Source organism: Primulina huaijiensis, chromosome 9, assembly GCF_012295235.1.
Source record: "Primulina huaijiensis isolate GDHJ02 chromosome 9, ASM1229523v2, whole genome shotgun sequence".
Lineage (NCBI taxonomy): Eukaryota > Viridiplantae > Streptophyta > Magnoliopsida > Lamiales > Gesneriaceae > Primulina > Primulina huaijiensis.
Window position 1 is genome coordinate 11,717,340 of NC_133314.1, and position 7,688 is coordinate 11,725,027.

The window sequence follows — 7,688 nt, forward strand, 5'->3', positions numbered from 1 at the left end:
TGGTCAGTCGTGAGCGTACTTCCTCAGTGAAGTACTTAGAGTAGAAAACTTCCTTAAAGCCATTCCAAGACTACGTCTGCAAATTAACCGACACAAACGCACTTTCCTACCACAGCCTAGCGTCTCCGGTCAACAAGAAGGTGGCGCACCTTACTCTGTCTGCATCTAACAGCTCCATAAAATCAAATATTACTTCGATGGACTTAATTCATTATTCCGCCACCATCGGGTCAGTCGTCCCCGAGAACTCTTTCGGGTTCATCCTCCGAAATCTTTCATACACTGCCTCTGGTCGGGGCCTTGCCCCTGCATTCGCTGCAGCCTTGTTCCCCGCAAACTGTGCGAAGAACTGCGTCATACCTGCAAGCATCTGTGCCTGCATGATTGGGGGTGGGCGAGGAGGAGTGACCCTCTCCTCATTCCGAGCCTCTCTGTCCTCATCCCTAGCTTCACGGTTAACCATACGTCTAGGAGGCATACTGTTCCAATAATTTACCCAACACGTAACCCATATGCATGAACATAATACTAATAGCAAAAGATACACGTAAATTGAATTTTAATCATGCACATGCTGGACTCATGATTCAATGCTTACTACATAACATAATTTAAAACTTTAAAACTTACAGACTTGAGGTGTGACTTCGTGAGCTTCTTGAAACTGGCAGTAGGCATAACCCTACACAAGAACACTGCTCTGATACCAACTGTAACGTACCGTGCTTTTTACTACTTAAAATTTGCGGAAAAATTAAAAATTTTCTTAAATACCAATAAACTCTCAATTTGCATTCATAAATAGCTGTCCAACCAAAAGTATTTGCAAAAGAAAAATACTTGTTTAAACATTGTAATCAAAACGTGAAATCAGAGTATTTTGAACATTTCATAAGGACTTAAAACATGGCGGTCCTCGGGTTTAGCCTCCCGCTCAGTCCAAGCCAGCTCACTAGTCCCCACCTCTCGTCGCCTCAAACTCATCCTCACCTGCATCGATCAAGTCTAGTGAGTCTAAAGACTCAACACATATAAACTGGAAATATCAAGTAATACGTAATAAAACCACATGCGACTTTAAAATAGAGCGTATATACTTGAACTTGCAATTAAACTTGAACATACATACATACGTAACATAGACGTGCCATAACGTGAAACTTTTCTTAAACATGCTAGCATACTAGTACATACTTGAACATACATAAACTTCATAATTTTGCGTAGAGGCATTTTCAAAGCAAGTGACCCATATATAAATACGCCTGATCAGACTACACCACAGTACTGGGCTGACAGGAAGATCTACTGCCACATACATGTGATCCCCATTCATAATGTAACGGGTGGATTGGTCCCTGGTCATACTTTACCGCTTTCCAATCCCATACATAAATTTGGTCACAAGACATTTAGCATACCTCAAAAACTTAAAAGTATTTTCTATGCCGTTGGATCTCGTTTTGGAGCCACTGCTGCACATACTAACATGAATTTCAACACTTAACTTGCATAACTCAGACGTAGGTATTCGTGCTCACCACTGAATCAAAGAGATAGCTCAAAACATTCTAAGTTACTCGGGACTTGACCTCGTTTAATCATCGTACTAACCAAGATCTTTAACCCCAAATCAAATCTTAAGGCGAATGAAGAATTTTTCCCAAAAATGGAGGTACACGGACCCCTTGCCCAGATCCAGATTTGGGTCTATGTAGGTTCGGTAAAAAAAATATACTCAAAAGAAGCAAGGACACGGACCCCGTGCTAGGGTCTGTCTACGGGTCTGTGTAGGCAATGACTTTTGACACTTAGGAAGAAACAAAGGGCACGGACCCCATGCCTGGGTACGTGTACAGGTCCGTGTAGTCTCGAAATTTTGACACTACGAAGGAAACAAAGGCACAGACCCCGTGCCAGTGTCCGTGTACTCACTGTGGACGAAAACCGACGGGACATCTTAGACTCAAGGCTTATTTCTCCTAACTTGATCACGTCGCCCGAAAACCCACACCTCGAGACTCATCGTAGGAGGCTTTTACATTGACTCATTCTCGTACGGACACCCCCAAGCAACTATATTCAACCCAAACCACACAGTACAAGTCTCTGGATACAACATTTGACACAACCCATATTTTCGTGACTACTAACCCACTCAAGTGCCTAACGACACGAAACAAATTAACGATGACAATACCAGCATCATTAACAATATACCTAAACACAGCAGCGATCACCCGTCGACTCCCAACGATGTCTGCAACCATAAAACTTCAAGAAAACATCAATAGCATAATTTTCAGAAAAACACAGTTTGAGCAGTCCCACAAAAACGGTCATAACTCACTCAATTTTTGTCCAAATATTTCGAATTTTATATCAAATCGAAGGTATTAAAAAGTTCTAAAATTTTGATATTTTTCTCTAAATCACGACAGAAAAATCGCAGTTTTCAAAAGAACAGTAAATTTCAAAATTTTTAGATCTAAAAACGTTTCAAAATTGATCCAACATGTTCTGCCCAAACCTTGCACATCATACATGGATTTTTTTACGCATAAAACAGCGCAACACGTACTATGACATGATCGACGTAGGAAAAATAGAATATACGTGCCTTTTGATATGAAAAACTCACGATACGACGATACCGAAGCGAAAACGGAGCAAGGCTTGATCAGGGACGATTGTGGCTCGATTTCCTGGAAATAAAACTCACGAAAATTTGCTGGAATAATGAAGGGAATGAGGCGGCTGCTCTCTCCTTCAAGAACCCTAGTTTTTGCTCTCAAATTCTGAAAATAAAATGTGTAGGTGTGTGTTGTGTGTTTTGGTGTGTGTAAAAATGTGTAAGTGTGTGTGAGTGTGTGTAACGTGTGTGCGTTTTTTAATTAAGAGAAATTATTGCTAAATAACTAATTAAAATACTAATTAGAAGGTTAACCCACACCAATTTAATCAAACTCCTTAATTAAAATAAATGCACACTGATTTTATAAAATTCTCCTCTTTAACAAAATAAAATGCACAAAGACAACTTTAAAAGTTTTAAAATTCTAAACTCACTAAATACATAATTTAGGCTTTAAAATGCTGAAAATTATTAAATTAATTAATATGCCCAAAACTTAACTTAAAAATAAAATACCACATTTAAAAATTGCCAAAATCGTCACCGATCTCTTTTCCTCGATCCCGCATCGAATAATCGCCTGAAACATGAAACTCAAGAAAACTTTTAACATGCATCACCTAAACATAATAAATTTAAAATAATGCATTTGGATAAATCATGCATCGCTAAAACTCATTTTAAATTAAATAAATGATTTGACAATTAAATAATGTATGGGTTTTACGTGTACTGATTTTGGGCTGTACAGTTGATGGTGTCATAAGACATACCGAATGATATCTGTTTGATAATTGAAGCAAAAGTCCGATTGGTTGGGAAGCAAGTGAAATAATAATAAGACACATGCCAGAATTTGGTAAAAGCACATATGCCAAAAAGCAAAGAGCTAAACGTATAGGTGGATGTCAGAAATGTGCAAGGTAGAATTGTAAAGGGAAATGCAAAAATGTTGGAATGACATCAATGAATAGAGAAGATAAAATTTTATTCATTAAAAATAGTCTAAGTAAAAAGACTTTGGATAAATTTCTAGATGTTCTTGATACGCATTCTAGTGGGTACGTGCAAAATGAACTTCTTAAACTATGGTGGCAATTTCAACATGAGGAATATCAATATGGACGGTGGAATCAGCCTTACAAAGATCATATTGTAGTAACGCATATCTGTGTAGATAAGTAAATATATATATACAATTTCGTCTTGGGAATCTGACGTTAAAAGACCATGTTTTCCAATTTATAAGAAAATTGGATGGGAAACATATCCTCGATTCATAGAAGGCATTGAAGTCGTTATTGAACGTAAAATCAGAGGAAGTTGTGAGCCACAATCACAACTACGCTGCATATATGTGTTTTAATTTATGTCATTTTTATTTTCTTTTAATAATAATAATTTCCTGTTCAAATATTGACTTTTGGCATGTTACGCTTATAAATTCATATCTTGTGATCTAACAATTACAGAAAACATATTTCTCAACATGTCAACGTCCACGATAAGTAAAATCAAAAATGTTTGTGTATTTTGTGGATATAGTGCAGGAAAAGATTCAATTTATGAAGAAGTAGGAGAAAAGCTTGGAATAACACTTGCTAAAAAAAAGATTCATTTGGTATATGGTGGCGGTGAAGTTGGCCTCATGAGAAAAGTTGCAAAAGCTGCGCATACAGGTGAAAGTGAAGTCTTAGGCATTATTCCGACTATTTTAGCCAATCTTACTGGACCAACAATAGGAGAAGAAATAAAAGTGGACAACGTGTATGAACGAATTACTCAAATGATTGAACATTCAGATGCTTTCATTGCTTTGCCAGGAGGTTTCTGTACTTTGGAGGAAATATTTCATACTGTTTGCTGGGCACAATCAAATATCCATCATAAGCCAATTGGTTTTTTAAATGTTAACAACTATTATGATAAACTGTTATTGTTTCTTGATGAAGTGTGGAACATGGATTTATTTAATTAGCTTCACGATGGATGTTAGTTTCTGCTACAGGTGAATGTGAACTTATTGATTTACTGTAAGGATTTAGCCATAACCAAATCCATTCTTTTCTCAACTTAATTGGCTAACATCCAAGAGTAAAAAAAGAAAATTCATGTGATGCTAAACTTGTGATTCAACAGTACGTTTTAATGTTTTTTTTAATGTATGAATAATTTCTCCTTCTTCTCCTCTTAGATTTTTTTTATTATATGAAAATAAAAATATATTATATTCAAATTACAGNCGTAAGGTTGTTAACATGTAAAATTGAAAGAATTCTTTTTGTAAAAGTATAATATATACTCACACATCTTTTGTGAGTAAGTGGTGATAAATGAGAAAACAATTAATAAATATTTATTGATTAATAAAAAATGGTTAATTACAAGAATATAACTCCCCTAAAAAAAAGAGAGTAAAAAAAATAAATAAATAATGGGCTACAAAGTACTTTGTTCATTGTAATTTTTTTTTATAGATTTGATTGATGTACAATCATTGTATTCAAAAAAAAAATTTGTTTGTGCTAGATAAGTTTCAAAGGTAGTCGAATGTATCCATTATATAAATTTTTTTATATATATTGACATTTATGGTAGAATGTTTGAATAAAAAATCTTATGTTATTGTAAAATTTTGCAGTCATGTTGTTTAAAAAAAAAAACTGAAGAAGAAAAAAAAAGAAATGGGATTTTATTCTTTGTAAATTTTCGAATTTTATTTTCAATATTAGTTTATTTAATAGTCTGCTTTAATTCTTAGTCTTTTTCAATGAGAATTAATATCCATTTCAACTCCATGAGTGAAAACTAGCTATTCATTAAATATTTTGACCTGAAAGAATATGGAGTTGAGTCTTTTACAATAATATTCTTGATATTACACATGTTATGGTAGGTGGTGTGAATTATATTTTTGAATATATTATTATAAAAAAATAGAATTTTAAAAATTTTATATATATATTGTTACTTTATATATTATGTGAAAATAAGAATAATAATAAAAACATATCTAATTATATATTATTATATTAAACGAAAATATATATATATATATATAAATCGGTATATAATTTTGTTTTTAAAATGAATATGTTTGTATATTTGAATATATAAAAAGAATAAAGAATCTAACTTGTGATTTTCTGATAAATTTTATTTTATTACTAATGGACTTGTAATAAGATAGTATGGGGTGTGATGAAACTTAAAATTAATAATTTATTATATGTTAAAACAAGTATTTTAAAATTTAAGTTTCATTAAAATTATAAAATTATGTTTTATGTCCTACTAAATATGCTTTATTTTCAGGTTTTCTAAGTGTTGGTAAAATAATGATAACTCAAGCTACAAAATTCAAATGGAGGTGATTCAAACATGTTTGAAATCCTTGAGAAATTATCTACAATTTTGCAGAATACATGAATGCCTAAAATGTAATGCCCGAATTTTGAAAAAAATAAAATTGTGGCAGTAGTTGTGATGGTTTATGGCTTTACGTTATGGTATGAATGGTAATGAATGTTATAGAATGGAATAGATAATGGATGGGTAGAATCAAAGGTTGAATTTGAGCTAAATAGGTAATGGAAGTGCAGAAACAGTATGAAAAATGTGGCTGTCGTAGTGGTTTTTAGCATAATGTTTTGTATATTGATCCAATTGATGTGAGGCCTCTTTCATTAGAAAGATAAGACATAAGCCTATAACTTTCATGTTTTGAGTTTTGTTCAAATCATTAGGGAAGACGAGCCAAAAGCGCCCCGAAATGTGTCGTGCGTATCGTCGTTCCTACAATGACACATGTTGGGAGATTGAGCATAACTTTTTACTCAGACCTCCAAATGACATGAGGCTAATTGGAGATGCAAGCCAAGACATAGGGCTACAACTTTCCCGTTTACAACTTTTCCAAATTATGAAGGGAAAGGCGTTTCGGAAGCGATATTTGAAGTGGATGTGCGCAAAGTGCGCGCCCGGGCGGGAATGCGGGCGGGTCTTGTTCTGAAAAAATGATGTTTTGGCCGAGAGTTCCGCGCCCGAGCAGAAAAAGACATCAGCCCGGGCGGGTCGCAAGTTAAAAAACGTGTTTTGGTGTTGGAAAGGCATAAAAATCGAATGGTATCATAATTTTCCTCATTTTTCTTCTTTCTCTTCCAACGAAACCCTACTTCCTTCCATTTTCTACATTTCTTCTTCAATCTATGGGAGAATTGTTCAAGAAAATTATGAAATGAAGTTAGATTTGTGATCCTCTCTTCAAGATCTTCAAGATGGTGTAGGTATGTTATATTTTATTCAAGTTCGGAAATGGGTTGAAGTTTAGAATTGATTTTTGAGTTGATATTTGAGATATTGAGATGTTGGAGATGTTGAAATTGTGTTGGTTTGAAGTTTAAAATGGAATGGAAGCCAATGACAAAGTAAAGGAGTTAACTCTTTAGCACGCATGTCATGTGTTTGATAAAATGATTCAATAAATGTTTTTATGGCATATTGCGGTTAAGAAATTTACGCATCTTGATTCGAAGCAGTATTGAATTAATTATGAATTTTGAACAGAAACTACTCTGTTTTGATAGATGATCCGAGTTCTTGAGTTATAGTAGACTTCGAAGGTTCAAGACTTCTCACCTACACATTTCGATCTTCTTTTGGTAATATTTGAAAGGTATGTTACGGTCGGTAACATACGAGGTAAAAGTATCATTTTTATTTTAAATTGAAAATTCTATGGCTCGATGAATTATTTGTGATTTGATAATGATTGTGGCCTTGATATGAATTTATTATAATATCGAAATGATGATATTGATTTGCATCATTACATTGCATATTGAGCCACTTGTTGATTCAGATTTGATATGGCGGAGGTCGCCTTGATTTATTGATTTGTTGGACATATGAGGCTATAGTTGAGTTGGCATAGTGTATGCGGAGGTCGCTGCTATGGCCTGAACACTCTCTATATGCGCACCATAGTCCTGGGATTGTAGAACACAACACCCCATCTCGAGCGGATGAGTCGTTGGATGTTGCTGGGGGATTC